The sequence below is a fragment of the Apodemus sylvaticus genome, chromosome 18 (assembly GCF_947179515.1).
Source record: "Apodemus sylvaticus chromosome 18, mApoSyl1.1, whole genome shotgun sequence".
Lineage (NCBI taxonomy): Eukaryota > Metazoa > Chordata > Mammalia > Rodentia > Muridae > Apodemus > Apodemus sylvaticus.
This window is the reverse complement of record NC_067489.1, coordinates 3147304-3171307: the sequence shown is the minus strand read 5'-3', so window position 1 is coordinate 3171307 and position 24004 is coordinate 3147304. Positions and strand designations below refer to the sequence as shown.

Here is a 24004-nt window from a genome sequence, read left to right as displayed (position 1 = left end):
GAGGAGGCTATCTCTTCCTGGGAGTTAAGTGGTAGGAACAGCTCTCCATGCTCAATAATGTTCTCAGCACCAGCTTCCTGCTCTTATCTTCCCAAGGTCTGCTCTCCCATGAACCCTGTCTTAGTAAGGGTTTCTATTCCTGCACAAACATAATGACCAAGAAGCAAGTTATGGAGGAATTGGCTCATCCAGCTTAAACTTTCCACATTGCTGTTGATCACCAAAAGAAGTCAGGACTGGAACTCAAGCAGGCCAGAAAGCAGGAGCTGATACAGAGGCTATGGAGGGATGGTACTCATTTGCTTACTTCCCCTGGCTTTCTAAGCTTCCCTTCTTATAGAACCCAAGACTAACAGCCCAGGGATGGTAACACCCACAAGTGTTCTCCCCCCTTGATCACTAATTGAGAAAATGCCCCACAGCTGGATCTCATGGAGGCACTCCCCCCAACTGAAGCTCTTTTCTCTGTGGTAATTCCAGCATGTGTCAAGTTGTCACACAAAACGAGCCAGTAAAATTCCCTAGTTAGGTGTGAGGCCAGTTCTGTACAGCCCTTAGATATCAACATGTCTCAGGGCCACAGCCCAGACAGGTTTTTGGTGATAACAGACTATCTGCTACTTCAGGGCCACAAATCCAGAAGTGGTCCCTGGAGGCAGCCCAGAACAGGACCCCACCATTGTTCGAGGTGTCATTACCAACTACTCGCAGCAGGTTGTTTGTTCCCAGTATCCTCAATTATCTAGCATCCAGTTCTGCATCTCTTCAGTGTGCACTATATTTCTCTCTCTCTCTCTGTCTTGTCTCTGTTTCTGTCTGTTTCTGTCTCTGTCTGTCTCTCTGTCTCTGTCTCTGTCTCTCTCTGTTTCTCTCTCTCCCTATATCTTTCATCATTTTTAATTTTTTTATTCTGCTTGCTGCCCCCTGTCTCCCTCTCCTTTTCTGAGAGGGTGGAGGTCCACTTGGATATTTTCTCACCCTGGCAAGTGGAGGTGTTTACATGTCTGGAGTCATTGCAGGAATGCTATGCCTCACTTGTGCATTATAGGCCCTGTCCAAGCCTCATGGTACCAATCTGGTGATTGCTCTGGGTTCACTCCTCACTGGGACACCCAAGTGGCTCCTTGTAAACTTCATCTGTCTTGGCCTTACTCCCTATGAGGCTCATGGTGCCAGAAATGATTCTTCTCATCTCAAGGCTTGCTTCTTGTCCTGGGAGTCAATCTAGACCTACCAGGTCCCAGACTATTGGTTGTCTCCGGCTAGCTCCCTGTCTAGGCCCATTGGCACCATATTCACTTTTTTTAGGGAATGTTAGGATACTAATCATTCAGATGTATATAGGTCAGAACACTGAGCATTGCCTTTCTCCTCTTTGCCACCTTACTGACACACATGTGTCATAGTAGCTACACCTGCAACACCTCTAGTGCAAGATGAATTTAATTTTCTTACTTCTGCTATGATAGATAACTTTTTATTGTATACTTTCTTTATTTACATTTCAAATGTTATCCTCTTTCTCAGTTCTGCCCATCCTAGGGAACACATTATACCATTCCTCTTCCCTATGCTTCTATGAGAGTGCTCCCCCACTCACCCACCCACTCCTGCCTCACTGCCCTAGCATTTCTTTATGCTGGAGCATCGATCCTTCACAGAATCAACTGCCTCTCTTCCCACTGATGCCAGACAAGGCCATCCTCTGCTACATATGTGGCTGGAGCCATGGATCCCTTCATGTGTACTCTTTGGTTTGTGATTTAGTTTTTGTAAGCTCTGGTGTTACTGGTTGGTTAATATTGTTATTCCTCTTATGGGGCTGTAAGTTCCTTCAGCTCCTTTAGTTCTTCTCTTGACTCTTAAATGCTCAGTCTGATAGTTGGCTGCAAGCCTCCACATCTGTATTGGTCAGGCTCTGGTGATATATGGTTTTAGTTGTTTTTCCAGAAAGATATAATAAAGTTAATATTAAGTATAGAATGTTCCCATTCCTAATAAAATTGTAAGTAATAGTTGCATCATAAGAAATATAATGAGCTTTTACAGTTACAATAAAAAGAGAAATAGGCTTGAGACAAATTTGCAATCAAGGAAAAAACATTTCTATCCAAGGATGAAGCCGCAGATGTGCACTATGATAAAGGTCATATGAAACTGTTGCTTTAAACTTATAATGAGCTGGAAGAATGAAACACTGCTTTGAACATAGTATCAACATCCTTATGTTAACTCCCCTTTTGTATAACATTTTATCTATGAGGCAATTTTCTAAGAGTTTTTGACTATAAAAGGTCAGAGAAAAATAAACAAGTGGTGGCTTGGATGCCCATTCATCCATCCATCCATCCATCCATCCATCCATCCATCAATCAGTCCATCCATCTATCCAAATGCATGTGTGTGGAATTTGAGGCTCAGCCCAGTCCACCAAATGTGAAAAATAAGTATATGTCTGATTGTCTATATGCACATATATAAGTATATGTATAAATATGTTTGACCATTTGTGGAATAGATGAGACAGAATATCAGGCCTGACCAGAATGTGTATGTGTGAGTGTATGTGAGTCTGTTCATATTACATGTATAAAATATTTAAATTATTTTCCTTTCTTTTCTCTCTGGTTCATAGAGATTTAACAAGGCCAAGACTCTTGTCCAAACAGCAAGAGTCTCCTTGACATGAGAAAAAGGAACTCTAACAATTAGTCTTTTACCTAATTCCCTGCTGCTGCCAGCAGAAATTTAATGCCAAATATATATGTCTGTATGTATGTACATTTAAAAATTAAGAGTTAAGAGTTTCTTGCTGGGCACCCTTGCCAGCTCCAGATAATTAAGTTTTGTTCCATCAATAATATTGAGGCCATAAATTGCCTGTTGCTGTCATGGAGCCCCATCTGCTATCAGCATGAACCCAATCACCAACACTGCTTCCATTCGCTGTCTTCCCTGGAAAACCCTAGAGATGCTAAAAAAGTCACCAGTAGAAAATGAGTCTTCATTAGGCTTGGTGATGTCAACATCTAAGGACAAGGGCACCATTATTACCTTCTGCCTTTCTGTACTGATTATACCTTTTGTTATTTGGAGATCCTACAAACAGATGTTTCCTGAATGATTCTGAAAATTGGCTTCTGAGTTTCTGGGATAGCATGCTGTGTATGGTAGGGATGTTAAGATTCTATTCATATTCTACAGTTTTGGACTTGAGAATCATGCATGGTAGATTAATGAAAGAGTATAATATTTCTCCCAAGCCCTGGGCCACTGACTGGCAGCCACTGCAGTTGCCATATTTTATTTATATTTATATTTATGGGAAAAGAAAGAGGTGAAATTTGTTAGCACCCAGGTTTTTTACATCTTAAAGCCTGAAAATCTTTACATGATATCACTCTTTTGTCAAGTTTTATTTTAATGACCCAGTAGCTTCTAATCAACATTAAATTTATTTTTCTGGTGTTCTGTTCAGATAGTTACACAAGTTGGACATATTTCTCAACATATCAGAATATCTTCTGTCATGGGTTTTGTTTGTTTGCTTATCACCTGAGTGTAAAAGTATTGACTATAATGTCCCATACCTTCAGGTTCTCCAGATCCAAGATGTAAAAGAGAAATAAATAACAGAAAATTAGAAGCTACAAGCTATGAGCAAGTATCACAAAAGCCATACTACATATGCAGATAAGTTGGTCTCTTTTGTATCATCTATAAATAAGAATAAAACCCAAGCTCCCTAGCAGGGTTTCAATTCTCAGCTCTGTAGACTTTTCATCTACAATATTCTTTTATACACTGAAATTTTAAACCTATTCAATGTTTTTTTCCCTAAAAACAAATATATACATCTTTAGAAGATTTACTCACATTACCCCTTTACATTCTTTTACCAGTCGAATAAGATTTCTTTCCCCTTGATGCTCAATTTAACATCTTTTTCAAAGATTGAGGTGGAGTGGCTTCCTCAAGAACCTAGTGATGTTAAATTCCTATTTAGGTTTGAAAAAAATTGTTGCTCATTATGCAAGAATTTCCAAGGTTCAGCGTAGTAAGCTTAGAAATTAGGAGCATAGAAAACATGCAGTCATTGGAAAGTTAGGTGTGGAGAGAATAATTATCAGAGACTAAACATTCCTTGCATATTCCCAGTGTGAATACGAATTCAAGATGGCTGAATGAGCAGACACATCAAGCATATACAAATAAAAACACAAGGCATGGTGAAGTCTCAAGCTACAGAGCCAAAGGATGAATCTACCATCTGAGAAAGGGCTGGCAACAACATACAGAGATACAGAAAAGGATCAAGAATTAATGGTTGATGCAGGACAGGTGCAATTTGTCCAAGTCTGCTCCAGATGTAGACTGGTATAACCTCATTTTTTTCATTCACAATGAGTAAGTAAATTTTACTAATATTGTTAGCCTTCTGTTTGTAGGGACATAGGAGAATTAAAGGTCTCTTTCCCTGTAGACCCAGACATAATTCTGCTGGACATGCAGTCATGTACTATGAAGCAGGGACAGAATCAATTGTACTGAGCTTAATGAAGTCCTGGCTCTCTGCCTTTTATATCCCCTAATTGCACATGGCATAACATATTTACTCCAGCCAGAGGACAAAATAGTCTAAGGACAGAAGTCAGCTAAATGTATGCCTAGATAATTGTACTGAAATTATCGAGTCAGCGTTTGGATCCAAAGCTATTTCAGAATTGAATGTTGGACCACATCACAAAGAATACAGGCTTGTAAGCATTCTATCTATTGTAATGAATGTTCTCAATGGTATAATCCCATATGCAATAGGTTTGGCAAATATGAGGTCTAAGCATTAATGTTTTCTCATTTAAAATAATTTCAATTTTAATGTCTGTTGCTTAAGCTACATATCTGGTTTTATCAGAGGTAAATATATGTGGTTCTTTTTGTCAGTGCATTTATACAGTGGGACAGAAAAATCTCTGTTAGCTTTCCAATTATATGTGTTCCTGATTACTGTGATACTACAGTATTACTCAAGACCCATGCTGGACTAGAATTCTAAAATACCTATACAAGGGGCACTCACAGAGACGTATTTCCTCAAATTAAGTCATTCCCCCTAATGGTTCCACTTCTCTACTCAAATAAGGATGCAAGTATAGCAATGCGTTAGAGTGGCATTTCAGAATAAAACTGTATGTACAAGAAGCCATTTTTAAAAATATTTTTCTAAAATATTTTCTGTGTGTGTATGAGATCAGAGGGAAATTGAGAGACTATCTATTATCTCCTGAGACATACATATGTCCAAAGACCAGACTCAGGTCATGTAGACAACTAGGTATATCAACAGATATATTATCACAGTGAACCACCAGCCTGAAGTCACCATTTGCTTGAGATAGAGGAAGAGAAAAACTGTTAGAACAACATCATCTGCCTTTTAATCAGTGAAACAACATTTGCTTGCTTGTATTTGGTGGAAAAGGCAATGGAAGCTTCTTCTTCTTCAAGGTTTGGTAGAGATAAGGCAGTAATTTATATTACAAACTCTGGGTACCTAGTTTCATTGCAATTTAGAATTTTGATGAGTTTAAGAATAAGTATGTAGCCCCAAAAGCTCAGAATACCCAAGATACAATTCACAGCCACATGAAGCTCTAGAAGAAGGAAGACCAAAGTGCAGGTGCTTTGCTTCTTCTTAGAAGGGGTAACAAAATACTCACAGGAGCAAATACAGAGACAAAGTGTGGAGCAGAGACTGAAGGAAAGGCCATCCAGAGACTGTCCCACCTGGGGATCCATCCCATATACAGTCATCAAACTCAGATACTATTGTGGATGCCAACAAATGCATGCTGACAGTAGCCTGATATAGTTGTCTCCTGAGAGGCTCTGCCAGAGCCTGACATATACAGAGGCAGATGCTCACAGTCAACCATTGAACTGGTCATGGGGTCTCCAATGAAGGAGTTAGATAAAGATCTGAAAGAGCTGAAGGAGTTTAGATCTAAATCATCAACCAAGGAGTACACATGGAGGGACCCACAGCTCCAGCACTATATGTAGCAGAGGATGGCCTTTTGGGCATCAGTGAGAGGGCAGGAAGGCTTGAGTGGGTGTGTGGGTACATGGGTGGGTGGGTTAAGGCATACCCTGAGAAGCAGAAGGAAGGGAGATGGAATAGGGTGTTTCTGGGGACAGGGGAATTCAGGAAAGTGATAACATCTGAAATGTAAATAAATAAAATATCTAATAAAAATGACTAAGCATAAAAAAGAATAAAAATGAAAAAAAAGAATATATATGCATATCTGGAGAGATGGTCCTGCGGGTAAGAGTACATGCTATTTTTACACAGGACCAGAGTATGATTCTCAACACTCATTTCAATGCCTCACAATTTCCTATTATTTTATCTACAGGGATTTGATGTCTTCTACATCTGTCAGACTCTACACACTGGTGCACATACTCACATACAGATACTCATATATATGAATAAAACTTTAAAATATGAGGAGAGGGATGGATTAATCTTGTTGTAGTGTGACTAACACTCTTTTGTTTTCCACATAACAACCACAAGTGGGTCTGACTGGCATGAGATGTTTTAGCATTTCTGTGCTCTACACTACAAAGTATTCTTGCCTGCCAACAATCTTGGGGATAATAATTTCTCACCAAATATAATAGTTTTGTTTTTCTCTGAATTTTCTTCTACAATAAAAATAAGATACAGGAGTTTTAGATTTAAGGGATAAGTAAGCCTCATCTTAAATTAAATTGTGTATAAGTAGTTTTCAGAGAACAAAATGTATTAAAACAACATCAACATTAACAAAGAGAAGAGGCAAATGAATCATAACTTAATAATCATTGTCTTAAATCCAGAAGAAGATGGAGATTGCCATTTTTGGCTGGTTTATATGTCATTTGTTTCTGATTAGAACAGTGGTGATAGATTGCAGGGAAGGTATGAAGTAAGTTGTGTAAAATGTGGTGTGACACAGAGGGCAATAGTGTCATTTGATCTTGATCAAAGGTTTAGTAATTTAGTAATAGCTTGGCTGAAGAAAGGCAAGTCATCAATGCTTCTGTTTTTGTTTCAAATTTACTTTGATGCTATACCAAGTATAGATGCAAGTGCTACATCTTCTCAACTGGACACTCTTGAAGTTTCTAAAAAAATGTTAAATAAAGCCTGTATTGATAATGTGGATATATAGTCACTCAATATTGAAAGATAGATACCACTCCCACATATACACTATGTTATGAAAACTGTACACACAATTTAATTTTATACAGTTTATATGTAGATGATTAAGACAAAAAATTATCCACATTCTTAAAACTGTGGACTTTGGTGACATCATTCTCATGACTATATATTTTATAAGTTTATTTACTTAATTGCAAGTTTGGTTGTATATTTTTTGCTTGTTTTTTTTGTTTTTGCTGTTGTTGTTTTTGTTTTATTTCCCAGTGGTATTGCATGATCCTATTCCTGGAGGCACACAGGAACAAATGTCTACTCAACAACACAAATAGAGAACAAGGAATAATCAAAGTAGCATTATGACTAGCTTGAAACTTGGTGAGCCAATAAGCTTCATTTGGATTATTTCAGGAATGTGGGTGAGCAGTTACTGACAAGGATAGACACAATTCAAGGACAGCTATTTCATAAGAAGCCACATGAGCATGGATGATATGAGAACTAGAAACCTAGTTTCTATACATTGTACAATATGCACTGGTGAGAGAGTGCCATTTCTAAGTAGTTCCTTTGGTTCTGCTTCCTTTAGGCAGTTCTTTAGGGCTTCATTCAGACAGCTTATCTGTTCTCCAGATCCTTCAGGCATCTGGCTGGTTGGAGCCTCTTGAAGGCAATTTGATTTACTAGGTCAGAGTATTTCTCTCAGGAGTGTTAATATCAGTCAGGAGAGAGAGGAACTGAGTGAATCTGCTCAGTTTCAGGGACATCCTGGAAATTTGGAGGTCCTGAGTTTTAAAGAACTATTTGCTGATATTTAAAGTTTCTCAAAAGGATGGGCATTTTATTTATTTTTTGAATATCATCTTCATTTACATTGCCATTGGTAAAACCTTTCCCAATAGCCCCCCTTCCCTGAAGACCCTCAACTGCTCCCCTTCCTCTTTCCCCCTGCCTCCATGTATATGCCTCTCCACCTAACACACTCCCTCCCCCCTTGATTTCCCTTTGTTAGGGCTTCTGTTGAGCCTTTACCTGACCAAGGACCATTCCTTCCACTGATCCCTAGCAAGGCCTTCCTCTGCCACATTTTTGGATAGAACGATGTGTGCCCCTTGGTTGATGGCTCAGTCCCTGGGAGTCTTAGGCATCTGGGTGGCCAAAATCATTGTTCTTCCCATGGGACTGTAAATCCCTTCAGCTCCTCTGGACCATTCTCCAGCTCCTCCATTGGGGAGCCCAGGCCTAGTCCAATAGTTGGTTGTTAGCATCTGCCTCTGTATTTGTAAGACTGTGGCAGGGCCCCTCCAGAGACAACCATGGCATGCTCCTTTTAGTAAAAACTTCTTGTCATCCATAGTAGTGTCACGGTTTATTATTTGATGGGCCTTTATGGTATCCTGCATTTGATGAAATGCCCTGCCAGATGGAATGTTTGATTTCAGAGGAAATTGCTACCCAGCATATGGACACTAAAATAGAAAGATTTGTCACATGCAAAAGACAGCTTGACCCATGCTAGAATTTAGTATAATTTTAAAGTTAACCCAAAGGTTAGCTAAATTACAACCACTATTAAATGGTCACATAAACAGAACAGTGACAAAATTAGACAAGATTAATTTAAAGATAACATATTCACTAATGGACAGGTGAATATTATTGAGGACTTGTTATGATATCTGAGAAGGAAACATATCTTCAGTTTCAGTGCTTGAACATGCTATTAGGAAACATCACATAACCAAGTAAGGAACATTTATTGTTAAATTTTCTTCAGCAAGCTTACTGCTATAAAAGACAACATAATGATCCATTTAAAAAGATACAGTTTAAAAGAAACTGATGGGGTATCACATCAAAATACAATAGGAGATGGAATACATGCTAAAGGCACCACTAGATCAATGTACAAAACTTTGGTATTTGTAATACATTGGATATATAGTTGCTGGTTAATGGTACATTTTCCAAGAATGGCAGTTATACTGTGGTGAAGAAAGAAAATGCCCTGGTGTTTAAGGTATATTCACTGAAGGGCTCAGGGAGAGAGGATTCAGAGGAACTGCTTGCTATCAGAGGATGTATTTGTGGTGTACATTCACACAAAGAAATGTAGAAAAGCTGCATCTATCAACACACCTGTGAAAGGGCTTGAAGGGGTTACATGTGCCATTCTTGTGATTTCTCTATAAGGTTATACTTTCAAATAGAATGTTAGACTACTACCCCTGGGAAAAAATGGTGTTATATTATTTTAGGTTAGCACTTCAATGGCTTTGTTTTGAGAGCAACTAGAGCACCAAGATTTCATATGTGAAGCTCATTATCTCTGCCTTCATTATAGACTTGGGAAGTGTAAATGTTAGGGCTAGGTCTTAGCAACTTCTTTTTAGAAATTATTTTCTCTCTCTCTCTCTCTCTCTGTGTGTGTGTGTGTGTGTGTGTGTGTGTATGCAAGCGTGTGAGAGTGCATGTGCACACAGGGCTCTTTGTGCATGTCTATGGAAGGCAGAGGAAGATACCTAGTGTGTCTTGATCCATTACTCTGTCAGCTTTATTCACATGAGACTGCCTCTTACAGTTTTTTCAAAGCAGGCTTTCAAGCATGCTTCTATTATTTACATGTCTCTATTCCCTTGAGCTGGAGTTACGGTCACACAAAGCTTTTATATGGACATCGTGGTCTGAACTTAGGCCTCATTCTTATAGAACAAGGGCTGTTACCCCAGAGTCACCCCTGCATCCACAGTTGTAGAGCTCTTGATGAACAAAATCTCAGGTTCTCTGCATTTTCCTTTAAAATGAATTGTGTATGATCAAATCATACTCATGTGGCTGGCTTGACCATTTCTTCTGAAAACTTAAATGAAACATTCTTTGGGTTCATGGATCTTAATAGTGAAAATGTTACAAAGACTTGTGAGATACATGAAATCTGTTTTGTCACACTCATTGATTTAAGATGTTGTTTGATGAAATTGACAAGAAGTGACATTGGGAATGGTACAGTGAAGTTTGGAGGAAATGAACATGAGGAAGATTGAAAACAGAAAATACTAATGGAAGAAGTCCTGTGCCTCAGCCATATAATGTCCCAAAAAGGAGAGCAGAATGCATTTAGATTGACAATCCCTTCTCCTTTAGTGGCTAGCATACAGACTCACCACTTCTGCTTTCTCTTCTCCTTTCCTACTTAATCTCTAGGCTTCAGTATTGATAGAAAGCTAAAACCCATCTTCATTCCACTCTCTGTGTGTAACCAGCTGTGGTTTTACTTTTGATGCTGCCCCATGGGGGGAAAAGTTGTTTTTTCTTTGCTATAGGTGTTAATTGGTATCTTTGTATCTTGCTAATTACATTCTAGCAACACCTTCTCCCTCTTCCTCATTTGCATTTAACAAGCTTCTTGTTGTATTAATTTATTAGATAATAAGATAAAACAAAAAGTTCAGTTCTTTTAGGCGTGGCTTGGAACATACTTTAGATATGCAAACACACATGTAAACTTACATGTGACACAATAAAAAGCCAGTCCAGTTAGTCCATACTGACAGCTTAGATAGTGTGGTAATTTGCACATACACAAAAAGGTAAGGTCGATTGAAAAGTTGAGCAATAGTTATTTGGAATAAGCATATCAGGATACCATATGGGCCAACTTGATATGCATATCAGTAACCTCAGCAATTTTTAAACAGAACAAATAAATTAGGAAGGGTGTTCAGAAACACACCCTTTAAACTCTAATTATCATTTTTATTTGCATGTTCATTTTCTTCTTTAAGTTCTTTTGAAGCTATTGTCCAGGATCTATATTCTGTATTATTCCCTAAGATGCTAGAATTCATTTGAGAAGAGGAATGGAAAAATCATCAATGTCCAGAGAGACTTGAGTTTGTTTAATAGAATAATGCTCTTCCATTCCTCAGCAGGTAAGAAGTTCTGGAAATTATTTTGACTGAAATCTTCCAGATGTTACCGAATGCACTTTTCTGCTTCAATTCAAGCAAGTACCAGTTATCAGTTTTCTAGATTGTTGTCTGATATTGTTATGGGAGCCAGCGACTCTCATTATACATTTCACTGGGCTTCATGAATGTGTTCCATTAATCCAGCATATCTATCCAGCTTTTTGAAATATAAGCATCCACAGTTGAAACTGCACATTGTTTGAAGGAAGTATCAAATTTTAACTTGAAGTAAATGTTTCCACAATTCAAAATCCCAAGCCATAAGTATTTTTGCTAAATCAGCACAAACTACCAATCAGTGCTAAAACTGTGTGCTGCAAATAAGGCGAAAAAAGGCTGAAAGTCTGAAAGTCCTAAGAGTGCAAATTGCTTTGATAAATATGATGGCAAAAATGACTTCATTTTCTACTATAGTTTTTGCGATTTTGAGCTTCTCACTGGGATTTACACATTTTAATAACACTTTTTAAAGTGCGGTAACCACTATCCCGAGAGAAGGTGCTATCAATGCTCTAGACAGAAAGGCTATGGCTATCGCCAGGCTGCCCACAGTACATCAATACTTTAGGATAGAAACATGCAGCAGACCTGAGCTCAAAGTTATATCATTTGATCTTTTCGTGAGATGCACTGGAGCAAATGCTCTATCCATTGTCCTTTGTAGCTCATGAATCAGAAAGGAGTGTTTTTGTTCCATGCATCTGAGAAGAGTCTGAGGCAGGTAATCGACATAGCAATTTGAAACATGCACAGCTCATAGATTTGCTTTCCCCTGAATGCTAATTTTAATCCCTTATGATGGTTAAAAGCAAGTGAAAAGGTGAAGACAATATCCAGAGAGGCAATTGAAGAGACAGAGACAGTAGAGCTTTGAGAAGATTGTTTGCAGAAAATCGTTTTCCCATGTGTGGACTTGGCCTTTGAAGCAAAGAATTATAACAGGAAATTAGTGATATGCTGGCACAGCCTCATAAACAAGTACAAAATTGTGTCAGCACACCAAAATATTTCACTAGGCTGCCATTCCCCTAGGAGGCTCACAGGTGGTATAATAAATAGGATCAGCTATCCTTTTACATGTCTAAGTTATATGGTTATTTCAGCTCAGCTGACCATTAGTTATTGGTAAGCTGGGGCATAAATACAGACACTAGTTGAATATTTATGTACAGTTCCTGAATCTACCTTTCATTAATTTGTCTACATATGGGAAATAGGGCCATTGTGGGGGATGGAAAATATTACTTTGGGAGTCTTTAATGTAATGTATTAAATATGAATGTGTTTCTGGTGTGGGGGGTCCTGGAACTATGCTAGGTGTTGGGTCCCTGTTGACCCTTTATCATTTTCTCCTTTCCCACAACTGATCATAAAATTGAAAAGCTACCTTTAGCAGCTAGCAAATAGTGACACTGCCAGACTCATCTTAAGAAATTTGCTAAGCTTTTTTCCAGATGTAAGATTTTTTTTATAACCATAGTTGTAGAGACTCTATTCTCAGAGCCCTGACCAAAATGATCTTATATCTGTAGCCTATATAGAAAAATTACATTGAAATTTCTTTGTTGTACATTGCACAATAACGTTAAGCAGTTATGGATTTATTCTTTCCCTACAGCTCTTCTTATTGTTCTTTTAAAAGAAAATTTTCAAAGAGCAATCACTCATAAAGTGTGATGCTGAACAGAATGCCTATATTCAGGATTTTCTAAATTCTAGGCATAAAATATCTATATGGAAAGGGATCTCTAGGTCAAAAATTCAACAATATAGGAGAAAACTGCCTCCTAGATTAATATTTAATTATAACTGTCTTCTCTTGATCATATGTTGAAGGATTTTGGAAGTGTTTCCCCATGTTACATAGAGATTATTATTATTATTATTATACATTCTATAATTTTTGGCATCCATAATGCTAAATTTTTGCTACTGGGATCGCAGAAATCTTAACTTTCCATGTTTTCCTGACCAAAAGTTATACAAAAATTAGATTATGTATTGAGTCAGCCCTTACTCCCTTTGGTTTGACCAGAAAGCAATCTAAACTTTTATAAATAAATTTTTATTTAAGAATTAAGAACTGAATGTTTTGGAGTATGGCTGAATATAGAGTGGTATATCAGTTTGGCATACTGAGATCTTATTGAATGGGGAGGGGATGGAGGAGGGAAGAGAAGAAAAAGAAGACAAGAAAGAATTGCAATTGTTTACCTAACTACCTTTTCAGAGCATAACCTTGTAACGAAATAAAGTAAGACACCAGTCCAAGATGTCTTAAATAGTCAGTTTCTACCAGTGTATCAACATACATATACCAAAATTCCGTGAGAGTTATGCTAAAGTACACTTTCCTTAAGTCTACTTTGACAGTGCAGATAGGTCACAACCCATATATTTTCTTAGCTCTTATTATTAATTATTATTATAAATTTATGTATTTGTGTGTCTCTTTCTCTGTGTATGTTTATATGGTTTCACAGAGGCCAGAAGAGCTAAAGTTATGGGCACTTGTGAGCTTTCTCAGTGTGGATTTTGAGACTAGAACTCATGTCTATTGAGAAAGTAGAAAAATCTCTTTAAAAAACATGTGTTTGATTGAATGGAATTAGACCACTCCCTCGTCTTCTCTTCTTCCATCCCCTTCCTTATGCCTCCCTGATGGCCCCACTATCATGTTGCTAGCTTCTTTCCCTTTGATTAATAGTCTTATACACTCCCATACCCACACATACCCACATAAAAACAGCACAGCACGAATACATATTAATAGCTGAGCCACATCTCCATTCACAAAGCCAGGAATTTCTAAAACAATTTTATTGAATTTCCACAAAGTTAATATGATGCTTTTCTTTAAAAACATCATATTCAGGTAAAATTATTTGCCCCCAGTATTTGGACTCAGTGGTAGAGAGGGATGGGATTTCAGTTTTCCTAACTGGTGCTTTATGAGATGTGTTCTCAAGAGTTGCAATGACCTAAGTATCTTGCTACTTACCTGCTAGTTTCTAGTCATGTACTTTTCTTTAGTCACAGACTGGACCCTCAGAACCAAGCTGGGGAAATGGCTCAGTGTTAATGTGTCTTCCACACAAACCTGGCAACCTGAATTTTGGATCCTAAGAACTTTTATAAAATCCAGATACAGTAGCCTGACATGTTAGAATGTTCTTACCAGAAGATAGGAAGCAGAGACAAGGAACTGACAGAAGCTTGCATGTGAGCTAGCCAGGTGTGGAGCAATAAACAAGAGGGACTTTGTAACAATACAAGATGGAAGGTAATGGCCAATTAATGCTCAAAACTGTCTTCTGTGTGTCATAGTATGTGGGTGCCGGCACATCTCTCTCTGTGTGTGTCTCTTTGTCTGTCTTGTTTGTCTCTGTCTCTCTCTCTCTCTCTCTCTCTCTGTCTCTGTCTCTCTCTCTTTCTCATTCTCTCTCTTTCCATCTGAAACACACACACACATTCAAAATCCTAGAAAAATTCACATTGTTAAATATTTATTTTCCATAATATTACTATTGGTGATAGCATTTAGCAACAAATGCATGTATATTTAACCAAGATGTATTATTTAAAACTGCTGATTCATGTGAACTGAACTTCTGATTCCTTGCTAATGCTGATTGAATTCACCCCAAATAAATATTTCTAAACAAGTCCATACCTTCTTTTGCCTTATTAACTTTTCCTTAACATTACCTATGGTAGGTGGTAGGGTAGAAAGGAGGTTAAAATATTTAAGTACACTTATAAATTAGGTTTTGAAAAGCTATAAGCCTACAGATTTCGATGAAAGAAAATTTATTCTTGAACAAATTCACAGGCTTGAATGCAATATGAGAAAATCAGAGTTCCAGGTAAGGTGATATTTTCCTTATAGCACTTGGGTATTACACTCAGCTACTAAAGAGGAACATAATGATGTATGATATGCCAGAGTTACAGTATACCTGCAGCTCACTGAAGGTATCACATAAAGGAAGTAATGCTGTGTCTGGGCTTGATGTCTACATAGGTTTGTATTGCTGATTTTATATTTACTTGACACAACCTAAAGTCAATTTAGACAGAACCTCAATTGAGAACATGCTTCCACTGGCCAACTGACAAATATTTATGGCCATTTTCTTGATTGATAATTGATGTGAAAGGGATCATCTCATTGTTGGTTTGCTATCTCTGGGCTGCTGGGCTTGTGGTATAAAAAAAGCAGGCTGAACAAGCTGTATGGAACAAGCCCATAAACAATGTTCCCCAAGGCTTCTATTTCATCTCCTACTTGCAGGTTTCCAGCTTGAGTTTCTGTCCTGACATCTGTCAGTGATGGAGTATTACTTCAGTGTTGTAATTAGAACTAAACTGTTCAGATGTTTTAAAAAGATCAAACGTTTAAAGTGTTTTGACTTTTAAAGACTGAGGGCTTTTTAAATTTTAAAATGTTTTGCATTGTTATATTGATATTGATATGACATCTTATGAACAAACAGAAAAGGAAAGGTTATAGTTACATAGTGGTGTGTTTGTGTGTCAAGATGCCGATGGGTAAATTTGTTTGGCTAGTTTTATGTCAGCTCTACACAAGCTAGAGTGGTTTGGAAAAAGGAAACCACAGTTCAGAAAATGCTTCTACCAGAATGGTCTGTGGGAAACCCTATTGATAATTTTCTTGACTGCTGTGAGAAGATCTACTTCATTGTGAACAGTGCTTGGCTTCTTACTTGACTGGCGATCTTGAGTACTAAAAGAAAAAATATTGGGCAAGCTATATGTACAAAGTCAGTATGTAGCACTCTTCTGTGGCTTCTGCATCAGTTCCTGCTCCCAGGTTTCTACCTTGAGTTATTAACATAATTTTCTCCATGACAGATTAAGATCAGAACTTTTAAATTAAAATAAAGCCTTTCTTCTCTAAATTGTTTTGGTCATAGTATTTTATTACAGCAGAAGATATGCAACTAAAACTATTGGAATGTTCTTTGGTCATAAATAACAGAAGCACTAATCAACTGTGACCCAAAGTGTAGAGGATTTTTATTCCAGCAACATGGTTGCTCTGGCAGGGTACCATATCAAAAGCCTTGGATCTGTGTTATCTAGCTATAATGGAGACATACCACATACCTTATAGGCACGCCCTTAGTATATACCTTTAATGCAAAACAATGTAGGTAAAGTTAGTTTACAAAAGAATGCAGCCATGTTTGTAAATGACCTCTAATCAAGGGGTAGACAAAGTGATGAATCAGAGAAAGTTTTGACAGACTTAGTTAGAAATTGGGTATGCCCAACTCAGATGAGAGCAGCACAGGAAAGAGAGACTACTTAAGGCAGGGTGAAAGACGATGTGAGGAGACTAAGAATTGTTCTTCTTTCAAATATCACCACAGTATTGCAGTTTCACAGTCCATCTAAAAAATGATCATAGTTTAGAACAGTGGTCATTTGTTGTGATCATTTGCAGCAAGTCAAAAAAATCCTGTTCATCCCACACAGCCTGAAGTATGAGGGACAAGCTAACCTGTGGCATTCTCTTTGGGTGCAGCTAGGTCATTGATGACAAGTCTTACTGTGGGATTACACCTGGTTACATAGAAAGAAGAAGAACAGTAATCATCCTTGTAGCATTCTGGAAAACAAAACTTGTGTGCTACTGTAACACAGGCAGAGTAGTGTTAGAAGTCATAGTTCAGTCTTCCACAAATTATATGAAACTACTAGTCATTTATGTGAAATTATTTAATATTGAGGAATACTTAGAAGAGGGTATACTATGTATCTACTTCAAAAACTATTTCTTTTTCTAACACATATGAATTGTTTTGTGGACAGTATGTTATAATTGAAAGGAAAATTGGTTTTGTGACTGGGCAAATGTTTTTCAGGGAAGTAGCCATTATTACAAACAAGATAGACTTGTTTGCAAGGGCAGAGAATACCTGCTAACAGAAAATGACACATCTTCAGAATGGAAGGGGATGTTTGGTCTGGCTGCTTTTCGTTCTTGTGGCAAAGAGCGAGTACCACAAAACTCAATGCCAGAATTAATTGTAATTGATATATGTGTTTTTATTATTGTTCTTTATTCTTGCTTGAGTCTGATTGATACACTTACCTGCCTTCATCAGAATCTATATTAACAGCTTTAAATTAATGCTTTAGAGGATTACTTTTTCTTAGATACAGTAAATAGTCAATATTTTTATTAAAATTTTGTTAGTTTATTTAGGAAACAATACACAGTTTACATTAAAAATATGTGATTCAATTATTTGTAGTTACCATATTTATTTCATATTTCTATAGAGTCTAAATTCACTGAAGACATTTTTTTGCATTATTCTTGTTCTATGATTGTCTGACAAACAGATTGCTCACTTTTGGTACCAAAGCATTTGAATCTGTCAGAAAAAATTAGCCCCAGTCATTAATAAAATGAATAAAAGATTTATAAAATCTTTAGACAAATATTTATTGCTGAGCAAAATTATGAGATATTTTGGTACCTTTTTTGTAAAAATAACACTATGTATTGGTGTGTGTGTGTGTGTGTGTGTGTGTGTGTGTTGCAAAGAATTGAGCCCAGTAATTTTTATTAACTGAATATATGTTCTACCACTGAACTGAACTGCCAACCTGACATGAGTCAAAGTTTCCCACAATGATAATTGGTGGACTTAAAATTTGGTGGTACACACAATTATAATCTTTATTCAATATAGTCATTTTTATATCCATTGAGATATATTCTTAACATTTTAGTTATCTGAATTTTAATATTTAAATTCCAACTCATGAGGTATTTTTATTTTTTTATTTTTTTTAAATTGTATTTGATATATTTTTTATTCACATTTCAAATGATTTCCCCTTTTCTGGTTCCCCACTCCCTAATGTTAGGATATGACATCTAACTAATTTATCAGGGAGGCTGAACCTGTATTTACACATTTCAGATGCTCCAAAAACTGGTTGACAAAAATGCCTCAGCCATAGCAATTACATAAGTTATGAGATTAAATCTGAGGTTTAAGTTACTAACAAATTGGGTCACTCATTTACCAGCAGAGTTTATAGCATTGTGAAGATATATTTTAGATGAAGAAATGGGTTTTTAAGGCAGTTGAGTACAGCCTCTCATTAAAATGATCACTGTCCTCACTATCATCCTTCAATTGCCTGAAATAAAAACCCCTAGTGATAGTCTTATTAAGTAAGAAGGACTAGGAACATAACATTTATATGAAGCAATGTAAACATGAGAAAATAATGTGGCACATGACAGTAAAGGAAATTTATATAAAGCAAACTTTCAAATTTTTGTAGAAGAAATTTATGTAGCAGGTGTGGCTCATGAAATAAAGAGAGCAGTAAATATATTTGGTTGTTCACAGTGCACTATCATCACCCTTTATTACACTATCACAGAAAGCAAATGAATTAAGCCAGAAATGGGAAATACTAATAACAAAGGAGAACTTGGCCCAGGCAATATCTACTAACTCCTTAGAAAGTATATATAATTGAAAGTACCAGAAAACAAATGTAATTAAGTGACAATGTGATATGATTTTATCAGTAAAAGTTATTATTTACTGATACTTCCCTTAGATATCAATATGAGAATATGTTTTATTGAAAAGAGAAAAATTAGATTATCCTAAGTTGTACATAACCTTTTAAGGTATAAAGGATTTTTCTTCATTCCATAGTGAAAGAAGCCTGTGTTGCAACTAAACTCCTGTGTCCCAAGATGGACTAGTCAGGGGAACTGACATAGGTTGCAGCATTCTTCCCTGATGTACAGGCTTGAACCTGAATATGACCTTCAAAAACCCTTGGTGTATGAATGAATTTTCAATATCTGATATTTCAAGTGGGAGACATTTGCATGCTACTGTCCAACAGGCAAGAACATAGCTTTTAGACAATGAAAAACCTAGATTAGTAGAAACACAACATTTTCATGGTTTTAATGTATAAATACCATCATTTGTGTCTATACTTAAGTGAAAATAATAATTTTTCATATATTCACTTCTTCCCAACACAAGATATAGTCATTTGAAGAATATTCACCCTAAAATGACTGTTGCATTTATGATGGCAAAATAAGTCTGCCCTAATTTCTTTGGATTTTCAAGCAATATAGACAGAAAAGGCAAATATTTATGCTGACACCCTTCATCCTTCAAATGGCATGCCATGTGTACCCATGTGGATTTATATAGCTTGTATCTAGCTATGGACTTGCTTCTTTAGTTGAGGCTTTGTGGCAGAGTTGACTTTCTTAGGGTATTCTGCCTTCATCTTGAAATCAAAGAACACTTTACTTCTTTTATGATGAGAGGAGGCATATCATTTTTTGCAAAAAATTTCTGATTGGATAATTTAGGTCATGGGCATGTTTTTAAAGAAAATTTTTGTGGCTGGGAAAAACAATATATTAATTGGTTGACTGGATCCTTTCAGATTATGTGGCTGAATGAATGTTCTCCTAGAACAAGAAGTTTAAAGTGAGAAAGAGCTGATTTGATTATCTTGGGCAAAATTACCCAGTGTTGTTCATTAAAAAAAGCAAAAAAAAAAAAAAAAAAAAAAGCAAAAAAAAAAAAAAAGCACAAAGGAAAAAATCTAAGAAACACAAACTGAGAAACAATGCTGAAGGGTGTAAGTCTAAATTGCTTAGCCCTAGATATTTTTATTATGCCTTTCTTTCATTGTGTGTTTCTTTTGTCTTGTGTCAGAGAACCTGGTATAACAGAAATGACTCAATAAACACATTTATCTTGCATAAAATCCATTGGCAAGTTTAGCTAACTTTCTAGCTATGTCTTAATAGTTTCCTATAAACTACCTGCCAAAATGACAGGGCTTACTTTTGTTTCCATATATTCCATCACCATTACTTACCTTTTGGAAATGTAATATGAGCCAGGTAATGTGTTTTAATAACTGGTAGTGTGTTGTTCCTATAAAGTGTTTCATAATGGTAATAATTTTGAAGGATAGATGAAGATTATCTATGCAGATATTGGAAGATAGAGTTCAAGGAAGACTGAATATCAGTTCTAACATAGTAATAAATACAACTTCTTAATCTGAGCATGTTGGAAGAACAGAGGCAATAGTCCATAAACATTGCATCTAGAAGAGCCTCATTTTATAAAACTAGAAGTTGGAGACATATTTCATCATGAAGCCATATAATTCCCATGTAATTCCTTTATATGTTTTATAGATGTGGACCTTATGTACACAAGTATATACTCTTAAGAGAGTATAAGATATTCTCTCATACCCTGTGAAGTAGTGATGGTGATGTTTCAGGCTAGTAAAAAAGCCCTAAGTAAAGAGGAATAAATGCTTTTAGATAAATGGAAGTGTGTACATGTGTTTTTAATGATTCTGAAAAACCAAGAAAAAGAATTAACTTTAGAATTTTGGTTGAGGGGGCAATAAGGTAAAGGAGAACTCTACATGATTTGCAAATTTGTTCCTTCATGTGAACTAGTACTTTTCCTTGTAGAAGAAGGACTATATGATATTTGTAGTGTGAGAGATGAACAATTGAATGGTGTGGCCTAGTAGGGCATGTAATCTCTTGATGTAGATCTCTGTGAAAATCTATGAAGTGTCTGCACTAGGGTGATTATAAATGCTATAGCAAAAACAATGTGAAAGATGGTCCAGGGAATTGAGTGTGTGTGTTGGGGGGGGGGGGGACAGTACTTTAACCCAAGAGAAGACATATGGGATACATATAAGGTGAGATTCATGGTATGGAGACAGTATAAGAAGCAGAAAATAAACAGTAAATTTGACTGGTATGTCTTTGAAGAGAACAGAGATTATGGAATGCAATGACAGTCACAACTATTAGTAGCATTGTACTTGCTAGAAGGATTTCTAGCCTGGAAGACACTGTAGAGAGAAGGTCCATTTTTGGAAACACTCAAAAAGAGACATTCTTAAGTAATGAATTTCTCCTATTCAAGAATGAGTTATTAACACTTTAATCATACAGTTTTACATGTGAGATTTCTGGAGTGCTACTCAAGTTGTATCCTCTTCTTAGATGATAATTTGAGGTGAAAGAGATGTTAGAATTTATTCCCAAGGTTGTACAGTTGACTGGCAAGAGTACCAAAACCCTTGATCAAAGACCAGTCCTCCTCTATTCGGGGAGGATAGCCAACATCAAACTAAATGGAAAGAAACTAGAAGCAATTTCAATAAAATCAGGGACTAGACAAGGCTGCCCCCTCTCTCCATATCTTTTCAATATAGTTCTTGAAGTCCTAGCTAGAGCAATTAGACAACATAAGGAGGTCAAAGGGATACAAATTGGAAAGGAAGAAGTCAAATTATCACTATATTCAGATGATATGATAGTATACTTAAGTGATCCAAAAAACTCCACCAGAGAACTCCTACAGCTGATAAACAACTTCAGCAAAGTGGCTGGTTACAAAATCAACTCAAGCAAATCAGTAGCCTTCCTATACTCAAAGGATAAGCAGACTAAGAAAGAAGTTAGGGAAATGACACCCTTCACAATAGCCACAAACAACATAAAGTATTTTGGTGTGACTCTAACCAAACAAGTGACAGATCTATAGGACAAGAACTTCAGGTCTCTGAAGAAGAAAGTTGAAGAAGACCTCAGAAAATAGAAAAATCTTACATGCTTGTGGATTGGCAGGATTAATATAGTTAAAATGGCCATCTTTCCAAAAGCAATCTACAGATTCAGCATAATCTCCATCAAAATCCCAACTCAGTTTTCATAGAGTTAGAAAAAGCAATGCTGAAATTAATCTGGAATACCAAAACACCAAGGATAGTTAAAACTATTCTCAACAGTAAAAGAACTTCTGGGGGAATCAGTATCCCAGACCTCAAACATTACTACAGAACAATAGTGATAAAAACTGCATGGTATTGGTACAATGACAGCCAAGTGGATCAATGGAACAGGATTGAAGATCCAGAAATGAACCCACACACTTATGGTCACTTGATCTTCAACAAAGGACCTGAAAACATCCCATGGATAAAAGATTGCCTTTTCAACAAATGGTTCTGGTTCAATTGGAGGTCAGCATGCAGAAGATTGGGAATTGATCCATTCTTATCTCCTTGTATTAAGCTCAACTCCAAGTGGATCAAGGACCTCCACGTAAAACCAGACTCACTGAAACTAATAGAAAAGAAGCTGGGGAAGACCCTTGAGGAAATGGGCACTGGGAAAAGTTCCTGAACACAACACCAATAGCTTATGCTCTAAGATCAAAAATTGACACATGGGACCTCATAAAATTACAAAGTTTCTGTAAGGCAAAGGACACTGTCAATGGAGGAATGGATACAGAAAATGTATATTTACACAATGGAATACTACTCAGCAATTAAAAACAATGAATTCATGAAATTCTTAGGCAAATGCTTGGAACTGGAAAATATCATCCTAAGTGATGCAACCCAATCACAAAAGAATACACATGGAATGCAATCACTGATAAGTGGATATTAATTATCCCAGAAGCTTTGAATTCTCAAGACACAATTAGCATATCAAATGATACCCAAGAACAGGGAAAGAGAGGGCCCTGGTTCTGAAAAGGCTTGATTCAGCATTATAGTGGAGAACCAAGGCAGAGAAATGCTAGGGAGGTGATTGGGAAATGGGTAGAAGGAAGGGGGTTTATGAAACTGATGGGGAGGGGGGAACCAGGAAAGGGGAAAGCATTCTGAATGTAAACAAATAATATAGAAAATAAAAAAAAATTTAAAATTTAAAAAAAATAAAAAAGAGTACCAAAACCAAAGTTCTCTCATATTTGACATACTTCATATCTAGTATCTTTAATGATTACTATCTAAACAGAAGCTATAAACTTTGTTTCTATTTTACACCACATACATAGTTCTATATTCATCAAGTCCGTCATTTCTGTGACTCCTTAACTCACATGAGCTATCAGTTCTTTTGACAGCCCTCATTTTTCTACTCAGCTTAGGCTACAAATATCATTAATTTCTCTCTTAACACAACACTTGCCATCATCTTTGTTCTTTCACTTTTATGGAACCTTGAACCTATTATGTCAATATCAATCTTGTGATGTCTTTTGTTCTCTATATAGTACAAACTGATTCTAATTCTGAATTTTGCCAACTCCTCCATTCTATATACCTAAGTCCTTGGAAGAACATACTTTTCTATTTTTGGCTAGTATTTGTAAAGCTTTCCCTAACTTTAAAACAAGCTTGGAATATATATTCCATGATACTTTACAAAGATAGTGACACGCAGGCAGGACTAAAATATCTGTTGCCACACACTACCATTCTAACTATCATTAAAACAGCTTACAGCTTCTTCCTTTCTTTTCTACCTCTCTTCTGTCTGATGTCAATCCATTTAATTCTCTTCTATGCTTCATTCACCTTGCTTGGCAGTGATTACCCTGTTTCTTGTGTGTTTAAAGAAATTGTACTCTACCAGGCTATTTTTTCTTTTCTTTTCTGTAAACAGTGCCTTTGATAAATCACTTTATTATATATCAACTGTTTTTCTTCCAAACTATCTCTTTCATTCTTTGACCAATGATTATCACTTGCTGAATCAAGGTCAATTTGGATGCAGAATTACTAAATTAATAGGCATTTCTATTAGTGGTTCTCAGATATCTCATTGATTCAGTTAAGGACAATCTAGTTCAGGATTCTATGCTCAACATCTTAAGATGGTCTATGACATTAAGCATGTAAGACCATTAATGTTTGGCAGATTTCAGATAAATAT

General features: G+C 36.5%; 1 non-coding gene across 1 annotated transcript; it reads right to left on the bottom strand.

The window, feature by feature from the left end:
• Nucleotides 1-1310: 1310 nt before the first annotated feature.
• Nucleotides 1311-1436, bottom strand: LOC127669090 (small nucleolar RNA SNORA17). Its single transcript, XR_007974294.1, has one exon. It is a non-coding gene; the product is annotated as a small nucleolar RNA SNORA17 (small nucleolar RNA).
• Nucleotides 1437-24004: the final 22568 nt, after the last annotated feature.